General features: G+C 40.1%; 1 pseudogene; it reads right to left on the minus strand.

Annotated features, from left to right (window-relative positions):
• Positions 1 to 14579: 14579 nt before the first annotated feature.
• On the minus strand, positions 14580 to 16036 carry LOC119528536 (annotated as a pseudogene).
• Between the last annotated feature and the right edge of the window lie 687 nt (positions 16037 to 16723).

A 16723-nucleotide genomic window follows, 5' to 3' on the forward strand; every position in this document is an offset into this window, starting at 1 on the left:
GTGGGGTGCTTTTTAAAATGGAATGCTCAGTATAAAAGGATATTAAATTGCACATATCACATGCTATCGATGATGCAAATATGTATATTTATATTAGTGTTACCGGGGGTAATAGATGGTAAGTGATGTTTATTTTCTCCTTTATACTGCTCTGAATTAGCTTTTATCCTTGATATATTGGTGGGAAGGGTTTCTCCTCTAGAAACTGCACCCCCCTCCATCTACTTCCTTAAAATTGGGGTTTAAGTAATGCTTTTCAGAATCTGTCCACTCAGCTTCCAGTCTACATCCTCCTGCTTCCTCATCTTCTCTGATGAGGCCAAGGATTTTCTGGTTCTGCTTTGACAGCACTTTTCAAAGTAGTATATGTGTGATGCTTGCTCCTTCCTGGTTTGAATGCTGCTGGAGTACTTTCGCTTTTTTTTTTTTTCCCCTAATCTTTATTAACTATTAGATTTGGGGAGGAGGGAGAATTTCAAATCTGCTTCAACTCCCACATCGTTTCCTGCCTCCTCACATAATTAATATTGAAAAGCACAGAAAACCCTCATTTATTTTTCACTTTCAAGAGGAAAAAACCCTCTTCTTTGGGCTTTATTTCATTTTGTTCTTTTTGGTTTTAATATCTGTTTACACAGATGTATTCACCTGCATGGTTCTCGATTTGACTTAGAGTTGTAACTGGTAGATGAGAAGAGCACTGCCTGGGTTTCTCCTCACTATTGACGTGGCCTGAAGAGTCCAGCTCTGCCTCAGGCTGGTCCTTGCTCTGAAAGGTGACAGGACAGGAAGTGATAAAGTGGAGTGATGGACACCAGCACCCCACATCACTAGAGGTTGCTTAAACCAGTTCCATATTGATGGAAGGCCATTTGACAAGTCACATAAAAACCTTAAAATGTCCAAACACTATAACCCAGAAATCCCACTTATCCTAAGAAAAAACCACGGGTGGTCACTACAGTGATACTTAGAATAGCAACCCAGGCCCTTCAGTGCTCAACTTTAGGGGACTGATGGAGGAATCGAGAACAATTCAAGAATAATACCAAATGCATATATTGTGCTTGTACGTGTCAAGCATTGTTTAAGTAATTTACACACATTTAATACTCACAACAACCCAGTGAAGGAGGTACTATTATTCCCACCACCCCCCCACCCTTTACAGCTAAGGAAACTGAAGTTCAGAGTAAATTAGCAACTTGTTCAAAATCACCCACCTGGAATTCCAGCTCAGGCAGTCAATAACTCCCGAGCCCACATTTTTAATCATTGTGCTCTGCTGCCCCAAATAACACATGCTCCATGAACACCAAAATGATGTAGAAGAACATATGAAAAATTGTGCATGGTATGGTTAAGGGAACAAAGCAGATTACAAAGGAATATATTCATTCTGGTTACTACATTTTCTTTTCTTTCTTTTTTAAGTATATAAATGCACAGGGCAAAGAATGGAAGGCTGTCCATCAAACGGGGGGATTAAATTTGATTTTTACTATATTAAAACTATAATCTTAAGTTTAAAATTTTCAGTGAGTTATGCGAGTTGTTCCAGTGAATTATCAAACTTAAGGAAGTGGTGGAACCCCCCCCCCTGCTGCCACCCCCACCACACAATTTGTGGCCAGTTGGTCAGAAGAGGGCATGGTCTGGGCCCTGAGCTTGCTACTGGGGCCTGAAGAGTAATTTTGTGCCCTTCTCCTTTAGAGTCTGGCCTCACTCTGGGTACAGTCAGAATTGAACTGGCTGAGTTACTGCAGTCTTTGCAGTTGTGGATTGTACTTTTATATCCCTCTAATGAGCAAGCTCAGAGGCAACTAAGGATGGGAGAGAAGCAGGGAGTCTTCATGAAAGAGGGAATATTTGAATTGGGCCTTAAAACAGTACAAAGTTAGCAAGAAGAAAGACAGGGCTATTATGATGGCTTTTCTGCTGTTTATGAAATCACCCTCATGTTTCTCGAGTCATATTCTCCTCTCTCTTTGAGCCTCTGTGTTGCTGAGTCTGCATTGTTCTTTTGGGATGGTTGATGGGTGCTTTCCATGATGCAATGGAGCGATTTCTACAAGCACCTCAGGGGCTCCCCTGTTCTTTGAGAGAATGTTTCCCTTCTGTTCAGGTCACTGCCATCTCCTTGACACCAACGATTCAAGGTGGGAGGAGAAGGCTTTTGTGGTTTGAAGAAGCAGCTTTGGAAAGTCAGTAATCTTCTTTTCCTGGAAATGACAGTACTCCACGTAGGGGTGGGGATGGCTTTGGTGTCAAAAAGGGCCCCACCAGGGGGGACAATGAGCCCCACAGAAAGATACTCCTCCAGGAGCCCATGGCGTGGCCTGTGTGGGTTTCACACCTGGCCATGCACTTCCTGTGCACCACGTTCCCACAAGAGCATTTTGGTGACTCTAGACCCAGTAGAGAACTTTAGGTATTTATTATTCTCAGAGATGACACCAAAGGTACCTGGCAAGTTCCTTCAAAAAAAGTCACCTCTAATTGAATCAGATGCATCTATCACCACAGCAGAAGGCAGTTCCCACCTTCCAGGTCTTGAAGAAATTCCCTTTGTGTCAGCTCCCTAATCATTGTCCTCTGGAATTTGTGAGGGAGCTGGCTGCAGAATTTCCTACTGAATTTGGGGAAGGAGACCCATGTCTCACTCATGTCTCAGAACCTCTCCATCACTGTGTAAAGGCAAATTTAAAAATTGAGTTTTCCCGTTTTTCAACAGGAAAGTGTTTCACCGTTCCTTTTTTTAGAGTCTTTCCTTGAGAAGCCTAGAGTTTGTGAATAGTTCCTCTATCCCTCTGAAATGTATGTAAATCTTTGTAAAGGCTAAGTAACCCTCTATTTTAGTTTCCTGGCTGCTGAAACAAATACCATGCAATGGGTTGGCTTAAACAAAGGAGATTTATTGGCTCACGATTTTGAGGCTAGAAGTCCAACATCAAGGATGTTCTCTCTCCACAGTGGTGTTTGGAGCTAACTGCCTGCCACCCTAGGTCCTTGGCTTTTCTGTCATATGGAAGGCACATGGCAGCCTCTGCTTGCTTCTCTAGGTTCTGTTGACTTCTGGATTCTCCCCTAAGCTTTCTCTCTCTCTGTGGCCTTCCCTATAAGGCCTTCAGTAATACCCACACTGATTCAGTCAGACCACACCTTAACTCAGGTAACCTCATCAAGAGGTCCTGTTTACAAAGATTCCCATCCAAAAGAATGGATTAAGATTAAGAACATGTTTTTCTGGAGGTACACGGCTCCGAGCTACCATGGCCTCTTGCCAGCTTTACAACCCAGAAATGTTTTTCTGAGTCTGAGAGCCATCTCCTTAAAATGGAAACATCAAGGAAGATAGTGCCCTAATCTCCAGGTCACCAAGAGAGTTTAGCTTAGGAGACTTGCTCCAAGTGGTAACCACCTACAGGTCATCAGGCCAAGGGCAATTCAGGGAAAGGCAATAAGCACAAGCTGGCCACCCCAATTACCAGGTGACCTTGTGAGGATCTGTGAAAGAATGCGTAGAAAACTACGAAAGAATATAAGTCTCCTAATGGGACATTACTCTTAATGTTGAGAGCATGTATGCAATGGATTGAAACTGCTCGGTGGTATAAAAAGAGTGTGATTTCTTTCTGCCTCTGTAATCTTATCTCTATAATCTTTCAGCAGATTACTGGCAATGAACATTATAATCTGGTTAAATGCTTATTCAATAATGAAACTGTTTAATTTCTTTTTTAGCTATTGTGGAGAGGATTCTCTGGGTAGGCAGGATTTTAAATTTTCTCCAACATCCCCAAGCACCAGCCTTTTAGTTCAGCATAAAACTGTCCATGATATGGCACTAATAATACTGACTTGTGGACTGAAGTCTTTTGAACACACTCATTCTTCTCCCGAGAGTTTCCTTTCTCTGTCCCCTCTCCCCAGGCCAGCCTCAGTCCTAAATTCCTAGGCCTGTGTAAATAGGACCCAGTGGCCCTTGCTCTGGCAGTCCCTCCTGCAAAGCCTGGGTGCAACTCTGGATCTGGTTTAGGAACTGAGGCTCCTTTGTTTTCCAGGCCTTGCATGCTGTGTTTAAAGGCCTCTCATGCCTGGGTCTATGGCCACAGTGCTGCCATATTTATTTCCAACCAGCTCTAAAGAATCCCCACAAACAGGGCCCTGACATATACAAGTGAGGCGCCATCTTGGCCACCCCCAGGAGTGCTGGGTCAGCAGGCACTGAGGGATATGGTTTGTATTATGACCCCACTTCAGCAGGATTTGCTAAATTTGCTGTGCATGGGTTGCATAGGAGGACAATGGTACCTCTCAGCTGGAGCCTTTGTTGGCCCCTGAACATCAGAGGTGACTCACTACCCCATGTGAAGGTCTCTGAACCAAAACATGGCTCTTTCCAGGATGTTGGTTGGTGTGGTGGGTAAGTACGAGGGGAAGGCAGATGAATCAGAAGCATCTGGAAGACTCGGTACTGCGCGCCCGCTCTCTTTGTGCCTCTTTTTTCTTACCTTCTTTCTTATCAGCCCTCTGTGCTATAAATCAGACAGGAGCCAGAGACATTTTTCTCAGTTGAATTTTTTCCTTTTTACCATGTGGACATACCCAGGAGGCTTCTCGCTGCCCACAGAGGTGCACTTGTATCAACTTCCCTGAGAAACCTCAACCACTTCTCTTTACTTGGTGGAAGGAGGAAGCCACTAGGATAACTCATTACATGGTCTGACTCCAAATTGCTCATATTTGAGCTTGGAATAGGCCACAGGGTTAGGGCCACAGGGGTGACCGGTGTTTTGCGCACAGCCAGAGTCATACTCAAGGGGAAGATCAAGCTCCTGAGGACTGATTCCGAGAAGAGAAACTTCTTGGTTTGCTCGCTCTGTTTCTGGGCTCAACTCCTTCTTACTTACTCATCATTCCACCCTGAAAACAGTAATGATTAATTCCTCCATTTTTTCTGCTCTCTAAAAAGAAAACTTACCCCTAAGATTCAGGTGATTAGTTTGAAAATCTTTCTGGAATAAAAGGAGTTAAGATGACAGTGACACACTTACAATTTCAAATAGGCATATGTTATTCTATATAATGGGTATGTCCTGGAATAATGATTTCCATAAAAGAAATTCTTTTTTAAATGCAGGAGGAGGGCTTTAATGTTTATTTAGACTTGTAATGCACTTGTTTCAGGAGAAAGCATCTAGGAATAATGAAACTGTTAATTCAATAATTTATCCATTTTGGAAGTACAGTTATTTTCATAGATGTTCTTTAGTGTTTTAAATATATCTATCTATCTTCATGATGTCTAGTATAGCATCTTGAAATATTTATTTTTTTATTTAACTTTGTTCTATGATTATAAACAATCACATATCTTTTGTCATGCATAAGTTTTACACTTTAAGGTATAAATGTATAAATCTTTTCCTTTATGATTTGTGCTTTTTATTTCTTGCGGCAGATTGCAGAAATGGCTGAAATATTTCTTCCCCAGATATTCATGCCTCCATGCAATGTGTATTTGCAGCAACCCCTATCAGGAAGTGAAGTCTATTTCTGTACTTTTTGAATTGCTACACTTGTTTTGGCCAAGGGAATGCAGTGAAAGTGATGCTGTGTCAGAGCCAAGCACAGGGGTCTAGGATGGTTTTGTTCTCTCCTGGGTACCCTGTCAACTGCTGTGCAAACAAGCTTAAGCTAGCCCACTGGATGGTGAGATAAGTGACCTAAACCCTGCCCCTGGCCAATGGTCAGTCCCCAGCTAACCTGGCAGCTGGTTATAGTTGCAGGAGCGAGCCCAGCCGAGACCAGATCTGCAGCTAAGCACAGTCTAAATGGCCTACTTGCAGAATCATAAGTAACGTTAAAATGGTTGTTGCTTTAAGCCACTAAGTTTTGGGCTGGTTTTTTAGGTAGTAATACTTAAATTACACCTTTCTTATTAAAGAAAGTCCTCCCTAAGTTGCGATTATAAAGGTGGTCTTCTATAGTCTCTTGTCTAAGTTTCTCCATTTTGCTTTTCATATTTATGTATCATAATCAATCTGGAATTAAATGTTTTTAATTGTATGAGGTAGGACCTAATACATGTCTTTATTTTTTACTCTATTTTTGAATGTTTGAATATTTCATAATTAAAAATAAAAATTGTTTTGAAAAAGAAATACAAATTTACTATAGAAAATATAAGAGATCCAATAAAAATAAAAATTTACCCACAATAACATAATTAAAAAATAACAACTTGTAATATTGTAAGGTGTTTCCTTCTGGTCTTTTTTTTTTTTTTTTTGGTTGAGATCAAACTTTTCCATTTTTATCACTTAGCATTGGGTTGTGAGTATTTCCCTATGTCATTTCAATTCTTCAAAAATCTTATTTTTAATGATCATGTAGTCTATCAAATGGGTTGTATCATAACTTATTTAACCAGGCACAAACTCAAAGGCACTTAAACCGTCTCCAGCTTTTCAATACGGAGACTAGTGCAGCATTGAATATCCATGTATACATACTTCTTTAGGATTATTTTTAGAAGTGAAATTTCTGGGCCAAAAGGTATGAACAATTTTAAGATCTAGAACACAGAGGAAATACTGTCTGGAGAGGTTGTGTAAATTTCCACCGCCCGCCTCCACCAGCAGCAAATGAGCAGGTTCGTCCTACCACAGGCTCCCGGCTAATGCTGAAATAAGTGAATAATCCAGGCTCAGCTGATTCATCCGGTGAGCGCAAGATCGCATGCTGATGAGAATACAAAAAGTGGAGGAAGCACAGAGCAAGAAGGAAGGCCTGCAATAATTTGCTAAGATTGTAACTCTGGTCACACCTATTAAAATATTTACCAAAAAAAAATGATAATGCCTTGGTTCAAAGAACCAGGTACAGTGACCATTCCTGCCCTGGGTGATACCCGGCTACACAGAGCCTCAACTTCGTGCAACAGGGATGCACGAAGGACTCTGACTGCGCCGATGCTTATAGCCAAAGAGGAACATGCCGGGGCATAGCCAGAGGGGCTGCCATTCACTCCTTCCTACAGTTGTGTCTATTATTAGCCACTCACTGTACCAGGGGCTAGGAATAAAAAAGTTACCAACCTGGAAGAGAAAATGTAATTTAGAAAGATAAGGGCGCTTGCAGGATCAAGCTGCAGGGCACTATGGAATCATAGGGAGGGGTTCTCCTGTAGCCTGGGGGTGTCAGGGACAGTGTCTTTGTTTGCCTGAGCTGCCATCACAAATACCACAAACTGGTTTTGGCTTAAACAACAGGAATTTATTGGCTCAAGATTTGGGGGCTGGCAGAAGTCCGAAATCAAAATATTGGCAAGGCTTGCTTTCTGCCTGAAGACCGGAGCACCTGGTGCTGGCTGCCAGCAGTCCTTGGGGTTCCTTGGCTTGTATCTCTTTCTCCTGTCACATGGTGATGTCTTCTCCTTTCTCCTTCTGTGACTTCTAGATTCTCTTTATAAGGCCTCTAGTAATTTGGATTAAGGCCCACCCTCATTCAATTGGGCCACACCGCAACTGAAAATAACATCTCCAAAAGGTCTTACTCATAATGGGTTGAGACCTACCCACAGGAACACAGATTAAGATTAAGAACATGCATTTATTGGGGTACATAATTCAACCTACCACAGACAGCTTCCCAGAAGAGGTGATGTCTGGGCCGATCTTTGAAGAGAAGGTAGGGTTTGGATGGGCAGAGAGAAGAACAGGTGTTCTAGGTACCTACAGGACAGGCAAGCTCTAGGATGAAAGGTGGGGAGCCTGGTGGAAGGAGCTCGGGCAGGAATAGTGAGAAGGCCAAGGAAGAGGAAGGGGTGGGTGGTGAAAAGCCTCCTAGGGCTTACATGGAGTGTAGGGTCTTTGCAAGACCCTCCATGACCCGCGTCCCACTGCCTTTCAGACCCCATCTCCGACCCCTGTCTCCCAACCACTCTGTACCAGCCACCACAGTACCTTTGCACTTCCTTTTCTCTGCCCGGAATGCTCTCCCCCAGATATCATCTGACTTTCTTCCTTTCTTCCCTCTGCTCTCGGCCCCAGTGCCCACATCGAAGCAGAGAGACTTCATCTGACCAACTCACACCACAGCATGCCACCCTCACCTCCTACCTTGCTGTCCTCTGTCCTCTAACTGCCTTATTTTTCTTTTACAATTTATTTTCTACCTTCTTTCCACACTACCACCCACTGGAATGTAAGCTCTATGATGGTAGGGACTTTGCTTTTTCATTGCTCTACTGAATAGAATCTACCGAATTGTCTGTTTCCTGTGCCTAGAATACCATCTGATGCATAGTAAGTAGGTGCTTAATAAAATTGTGTTGAACAAAAGGATGAATTTTCTCATAAAGATAATGAGAGCCATTGAAGGGATTTGGGGCTGGGGAGGGACAGTCATATTGTACTTCTGACAGCTCTCTCGGGTTGCAGAATAGAAGATGAGGTAGGTGGAGGGTGAAGCCAGCAAACTGGACCAGGAGGTGCCTGAGGTCATTTTCAAGATGGAGGTGAGGGTGGAGAAGAGGGAGGTGGTTTCCAGAGGCTGTAAGTGGGAGGCCTTTTACCTGGCCTTGGCGCCTGGTTGGATATGGGGGGTCAGGGAGAGACAGGCAGCAAGGGTATTTCACATTAGTGATTTGGGCATCTGGGTGGGTGGTGCTGCCTTAACCTACATCACAGGATACTGGAGAAAAGTTGATTTGGGAGGAATAGTGATAAATTCAGGTTAATTTAGGACATGCTGAATTTGAAGTTCCTTAACATCTCCAAAGGGATGTGTTCCATGGGTCATTTGAATATTGTGGTCACTGAAGTCATTTGTGTGGATGGGTAGAATATGTGGAGAGAAGGTAGTAAAGTAGTGAAGGCAGAATCCCAGGGCTTCAATATTTACAGAGCAAGTAGTGCGTGAAGAATGGACAGGAGTGGCCACAGTAGGAGGCGGAAAGCCAGGAAGGGAGTGTGAAGAAGGTAGGAGGGGTCCGTAACATCAAATGGCAAGATAGGTCAGTGAAATAAGGACTGAGCATTTTCAGTTGCATTTAGCAACTGGGAAGTTGCCAGTGCAGTGCTAAGTATAGGGGGTGATGAGGAAGTGAAGGCAGAGTGCAGACAACTCTTTCTCCAGCATTGAAAGTGAAGATGTAGACAGAGAAAGGCAAAAGTTGGGCAGCCAATTAGAAGGGAAGAAAGGTTTTTTTTTCTTTTGTCTGTTTTTAATTATCTGCTTCCAAAGCTATTTGTTTATGCCTTAAAAATATTTTTTCAAGCCTTTTTTGAAATAATTATAAATACACAGAGAGTGTGCCCTTCACCCAGTTCAGCAGTGGTTACATCTTAATTATAGTACAATATTAATACCAGGTATTTTACATCTGTACAATGTGTGTGTATAGTTCTATCCTTTTTGGTTGCATGTGTAGATTTGTGTAATCACTACCACAATCAAGATACAAAGGAGATCTCCATCACCACAAAGATCTCCTTTGTGCCAATCGCACTAACCACCCTCCCTCCCACCATCCCTAACTCCTCCCAACCACTAATCTGTTTTCCATGTCATTTTGTCATTTTGATAATGTTATAGAAATGGAATCGTAGACCATGTGATGTTTTGAGATAGACTTTTTTTTTTCCACTGAGCATAATGCCCTTGAGATCCATTCAAGTTGTTGTGTGTTATCAATAGTTCATTTTTGTTGTTCAGTGGTGTTGATATGGATGAACTGCAGTTTGTTTATCTGTTGAGAGGCATTTTGGTTGTCTCCAGTTTTTGACTATTACAAATAGAACTGCTATGAACAATTGTGTACAAGTTTGTGTGTGGACTTAAGTTTTTAGTGCTCTGGGATAAATGCCCAGGAATTCAATTGCTTTATCATATGGCATTTGCATGTTTACTTTTTTAAGAAACCACCAAACTATTTTCTAGAGCAACTGCACCATTTTACATTCTGACTAGCAATGGATGAGTGATCCAGTTTCTCTGCATTCTTCCAGCATTTGACGTTGTCACTATTGTTTATTTTAGGTGTGTAGTGATATTTCATTTTTGTGGCCTTAATTTGCATTTCCCTAATGGCTAGTGATATTGAACATCTTTTCATGTGCTTATTTGCAATCTGCACATCCTCTTTGGTGAAATATCTTTTCATGTTTTTTGCCCATTTTTAATGGGGTTGCTTTTTTTCGTTGTTGTTTATTTTTTGAGTTTTAAGAGGTCCTTATATAATGGAGAGTTGAATTTTTTCAGATTTGTTGTTTGCAAATATATCTCCCAGTCTGTAGCTCATATTTTCATGCTCTCTATAGGGTCTTTCATAGGGTAAACATATTTAACTTTGATAAAGTCCAACTTACCAGTTTTTGTTTTATGGATTATGCTTTTGGTGTCGTATCTAAGAACTCTTCATAAGTCAGAGGTTTCCAAGATTATCTTATGGTTTTTCAGCAAAAAGTTTTATAGTTTTATGTCTTACATTTAATTTATGATTCTTTTTAAGTTAATTTTTGCTTAAGGTATGGGGTTAGGTCAAGGTTCTTCTTTTGCCTATAGTTGTACAATTGCTCCAGCATCATTCATTAAAAAGACGATCCTTCTTCCATTGAATTGCTTTTTCACCTTTGTCAAAAGTCAGTTGGCTGCCTACATGGGCTCTGACTCCCAGGAGTATAAGTCTCCCTGGCAATGCAGGATATGACTCCCTGGGATGAATCTGGACTCAGCATCATGGGATTGAGAACATCTTGACCAGAAGGGGGATGCGAAATGAAACAAAATAAAGTTTCAGTGGCTGAGAAATTCCAAAAGGAGTTGAGAGGTCACTCTGGTGGACATTCTTATGCACTATATAGATAACGCTTTTTAGGTTTTAATGCATTGGAATAGCTAGAAGTAAATACCTGAAACTATCAAACTGCAACCCAGTAGCCTTGACTCTTGAAGATGATTGTACAGCAATGTAGCTTACAAGGGGTGACAGGGTGATTGTGAAAACCTTGTGAGCACAATACCTTTATCCAGTGTATGGATGGATGAGTAGAAAAATGGGGACTAAAGACTAAACGAAAAACAGAGTGGGGGGGATGGTTTGGGTATTCTTTTTTACTTTTATTTCTCATTCTTATTTTTACTTTTTCTGGTACAAGGAAAATATTCAAAAAATAGATTGGGGTGATGAATTCACAACTATGTGATGGTACTGTGAACAATTGATTGTACACTTTGGATGATTGTATGGTATGTGAATATATCTCAATAAAATTGAATTTAAAAAAGGTCAGTTGGCTATATTTGTGTGGAGCTATTTCCGGGTTCTCTATTCTCATGCATTAATCTATGTCTATCCATTTGTCAATATCATACTGTAGTTACATACTAGGTCCTAAAATAAGGAAGAATGCTGCCACTTTCTTCTTTTTCTAAATAAATTTTAGAATAAGCTTGTATATATTTATAAATAATTTTGGTGTTGTTTTGCATTAAATCTGTATTCTTATTTGGGGAAAATTGGTATCTTTACTATATTGATCAAGTCTTCCAAATCATGAACATCATAGCCCTCTCCATTTTTTAGATCTTTTTAGTTCTTTCAACAGCCTTTTGTAGTTTTCAGCATACAAATCCTGCATTGTTATATTTATACCTAATGATTATAAATGCTATTGTATTTTTAACTTTCATTCCTGGTTTGTAGAAATACAATTGATTTTTGTGTGTTTATATTATATGAACTCACTTTTCAGTTCTAGGAAGTTTTTTTGTTTTTTGTTTTTGTAGATTCCTTGGGATTTTTCACGTAGACAGTTATGTCATCGGCAAATTGGGCCATTTTAATTTTTTTCAGTCTAGTATGTATGCCTTTTCTTGTCTTATTGTGTGTGTAGAATTTCCAGAACTATGTTGAATATAAGTGGTGAAAAGGGACATTTTTGCCTTTTCCCCAATATTACAGGGAAAGCATTCAGTCTTTAACCATTAAGTACAATGTTAGCAGTAGGTTTTTCATAGATGTTCTCTATCAAATGAAGTTCCTATCTATTTCCATTTTTGTGAGACTTTCTATCATGAATGGAGGTTGAATTTTGTCAGATGCTTTTCTGGCATCAATTGAGATGATTGTTTATTTTTTCTATTTTAGCCTGTTAATATGGTGGATTACAATGATTTTTTTTTTTAAGCCAATGAAATAAAATATTTACTAAAGGAAATAAAACCTTTAAAATATGAACAAGTTGGTGTCTAAGTCTTAGAGTTTAATAAATACTGAGCTTTTTACTAGAGGTAATTTTCACTATCAAGAAACTTGGGTATAGATCAAGTAAAAAGAATCTAAACAGATGCTGAAGCAAAAAAAAACCATCTTATTTTAAAAATCATATTACGCCTTGTATGAATTAATTAAATAATGAACTTAATATTCATTAAGCAATTCAACTAGCATTTGGCATGACCAAAGTTTAATGAAGTCAAGGACTTGGTGGTGTTCTGAAGTAATATCAGATGCTAGTAGTCATTTCCACCCAGTCACCCCTTTTTCCTCTTGTATTTAATCACTTCAATTTCAAAGTTACTATGTTTCCCCTCCTAGGATTCAGTATATTAAAACAACTTCACCACATACACTTTAGACAACTGTGAAAGCACGAACTAGTTCCATACTTAGTGAAAGAGAGAACTGAAAGATGATTTTACAATTGACTGGAGAGGATGAAGGCTAATGTTTCAGATTTTTAAGGGTGATGGCTTAGGGGTTATTCAAGTTCTGTTTGAGAAGAGGTGTAACACCTGGCGTTTGACTGGTTGCCTGGATCTGATACCCTACAGAACAGAACTAGAAGATCTTAAAATTTAAACATACATAAGGAACAAGTGATTTTCTTTTTGACACAAAGTAAATGTGCCTAACACCAGCAAAAAAAAAAATGTTTGTACAGGAAAATAAAGGATGAGGTTAACACAACTACTGGGGGATGTCCCTATCATAATATGCTTCTTTTCCCCCCACACTGAGGGGATTAATTGGGGCATAGGTGTATGGAACCTTTAGAAGCACTGTACAACAGAAGGGCTCCACATTTTCTTCTCTGAACTGCCAATGTTCATGATGAGGTGGGGGAGCTGCTGTGTGTTTTGTGTTTTGTGTGCATGTGTGCGTGTGGGAATCAAAAGGAGTATGAAGACACTCAGATGGAAATGATAATCGTTTGAACTTAAAATTAAGAAGAAATGTCTAAAGTGGCTAGCAGATGCCTCCTGTTACAGTGTAGTGTTGGGGGAGGAGTCAGCCAGAAGGCATTCTGGACAAGGCAGGAAGGAGGTCCCTCCTCATGATTGGGATTTTGTATTAACAACTGTTGTCCCAAAGAAAGCAGAATCACCCCAAAGTGCCAAGGACAAGGGGAGTGCCTGGTAGCATTCCCCCATGTTACATTTATTCCCATTTAAAAACTAACTGAAGATACCTCATCACACAAACTCCCCTAGCATTTTTCATCCAAAGACATCAAAACTCTTTCTAAATGCTACTCTTGTGATACATCTCTGTGAAGTAGGTAACGTAATTCTAATTTTTACTCATAAGCAAGCTAAGGCACAAATAGAGCCTGAGGGGGGAAAATGGGCTGGATATAAAGCTAATTATCAGGTCCCTGGATTTGTTCAGTGCAACATGTTTCCTTCATATTGATACAGGCAACTCAGGACACTGCTACAAAATTCCCTTAAAGGTAGCTGCACTGACAGCTACTACAAACAAAATCGTTCATGACCCAGGGTGGACAGCACCCTCCTTAAGGTCTCCGTGATGGAGCCTTAAGAGATGCTTATTCACTTAACAGCACTAGGACAGGACGTGCTTTTAAATAAGCAGATCAAATTGCCCATGATTACAGAAAAAAGGCTAAAGATACAGCCTTCCTTCCTCCACTGTTGAGACCAAAACAGAGGCAATCTTAACAAATCCACACAAGAAACTAAGACTGGTGCAGTAACATTCCAAATCCTACATTTTACTAATAATTTTGATGTTTTTTGCTTAGCCAGAAACCTTTCCATATTCTTGGTCTTGAACACTTCTCTTTTATTACAACTAAATGATCTGTAAAAAAAAATGTGAGCAGTATTATTGCCAGGATTTGAAGCAACCAATGCATCCAGTCAGCACATACTGGTTTCATATATTTTGAGAAGCATTCAGTACGCAAAAGAAGTGTGCAATGTTAAGGAGATGATGTGAATCATATTGGTAGCTTGTCTAATGGAGAATTAGTGTCCTTTCAAGAAACTGAGGATGCTCAAAAGTTTCTCCCCTATTTCTATTAACAACCCTCTGAAATTTAACATTTCCAGTTGATACAAATATACAAATTTAAAATAAGTGCAGTTCAGAATGGCCTACCATTTTAGATTGTTCATGTGCCAGAAAATATAGAGTCAATAGAGAAATATCAGAGAGGTGGGGAAAAAGACTCTCTGGATCTGTATGGCAAAAAATGAACATTACTTCAATAGGCAGCAAATCATGGACAAAGTGGCAACCAGCAGCACAAAAAGATGACTGGTCACAAATCTGGTGATAGAGGATATGATGTACACTAAGGCCCGCTTTCCCTGGCATCCTGTTCAAGGACAAAATAAGGAAAGTCGATTTGTTCTGGGGATATGACAGAAAATAGCTGGTGGATGCTGTCCACATGGTGTATTTTGTCCTTCAGTCCTGAGACAGAAAAGGTGGTGAAAAACCATGTTGATATCTTTGAATGAAATGTTGGATGAACAAAATATACAGCCTTCAAATTCCTCTTGTACTTGACATCAACAACATCGTAAAGTTTCTTCAGGAAGCTGGTGAGAGTGTGAAAATACACTAACATACATTCTTTCACAGCAATGTGATCCATTACATGGATAAAAGGTAAGAGAGCCTTGTCTGTATCTATTAATGTTACAGGAATGTTTCTTCCAACTACCACCATCACTGTGCAACCACAGTTATTAACACCTGTTTGGTATAAGGCTTTTAGAGAAGCAATATCAGATAGATCCTCAGCTCTTGCTTGATATAACCAGTGATTATAATTTCTTTGATGCTGCTTCTGTGGTGCTGCTTCTGATAACTGTCCTTGTAGGATCAGTCTTCTTTGCTGTTATCAATGTATCTTCCATTCGAGCAAAAGCATGAAAGCCAATGAAAGAAAGGTCACCTCCTAGGCCTTCATCTCCCTTTTCTTAGTCATCCTCGGGAGCACCAGGTTTTTCACTTATTCTAATCTACTGTTCACGTACCACAGGCTCCCCTTCTGCATTTCTAATATCTGCAAGAAGGTATGGCAGTGACAGACTTTCCTCCTTCAATGATCTCGGGAAATACAGAGGTAGCAGCTTTTGGTAAATAGCTTCTTCAGGTTCAGAAAGAGCAAATATTACTTCTTCCATGAATCTCTAGGAATCTGCTTATAGTGCAAAGTGCAATGTGTGTTGCATCCTCTAAAGGATAACCTCGTTTTGCAGAACTGATGACACAGAATCCAACAAGACACTGACTGCTCCTTTGTCAGCTGAAGTATGTTTCTATAGCAGCTGTATAGGGAACTCGCAGCTGCTGTATGATAGTGGCTCTTATACTCAGGTCCACTGTGTGAATGATGAACTGGGCAGCTAGATTAAATCCTTTTGTCAATTTGGCTTCACCTGTCTGGCAACATTTAAGTTTCTGAAGGTCCTCCTTCAACTCAGGCCCTGCAAGCATGGAGATGCTTTCTGACACAGAATTTTTATCTGTATGAGTCTCATTGCTGGTATTCACAGCAGCTGTACAGTTTAGTAACGCCACACCTCCTTTCCAAAGAGCTACTCTTCCACTGATAATCTCATTATAAAGAAAAGGTGATCTACTTGTGTCTTCCAGAAATTTTTCAACTGCAGTATTAGAAGAATATAATTCATTTTCACATGAATCACCCCAGCTTGGTAGTGTATCCACATCCACAAACTGGGAAGGTACACCAAAGGGATCCATGGAACAGGAACTTCAGTTTGTCTTTTCCCACATTTTTCAGCAATTCAATATTCACTGGACACTTTAGTGCATTCTGGCGGTCAGATCCGGGCAGCAGGCATGTCGAGGTAAGCTCCTGGTAGAAGACAGCCAAGCGGCATTCCTGGACAGCCCTGACCAGCTCTGCGGTGGGCAGGACGAGTCAAAATCCCAGGAAGGCTGGAATCATATTGATTCATTTTGAATGTTGAACCAGCCTCGCATCACTGAAATAAACCCCTTCTGGTCATGGTGTATAATTCTTTTTATATATTGATAAATTTTTTGTGACTATTTTGTTAAGGATTATTTGCATCTATTTTAATGGAGAATATTGTTTTGTAGTTTTTTTTTTATTGTTTTTTTATTGTCCTGTCTGATTTTAGTATCAAGGAATACTAGCTTCATAAAATGAATTGGGAAGTGTTCCCTTGTCTTCTATTTTCTGGAAGAGGTTGTGTAGGGCTGGTGTTAATGCTTTAAATGTTTGGTAGAATTCTTCAGTGAAAACATCTAGGCCCAAAGATTTGTTTTTTGGGAGTTTTCAATTATGAACTATATTACCTTAATTTTTATGAGGCTATCAAATTATCTTTTTCATTTTGGGTGAGTTGTGGTAGGATGTATTTTTCAAGGAATTGGTCTATTTCATGTAAGTTGTCAAATATA

Source organism: Choloepus didactylus, chromosome 1 (genome assembly GCF_015220235.1).
Source record: "Choloepus didactylus isolate mChoDid1 chromosome 1, mChoDid1.pri, whole genome shotgun sequence".
Lineage (NCBI taxonomy): Eukaryota > Metazoa > Chordata > Mammalia > Pilosa > Megalonychidae > Choloepus > Choloepus didactylus.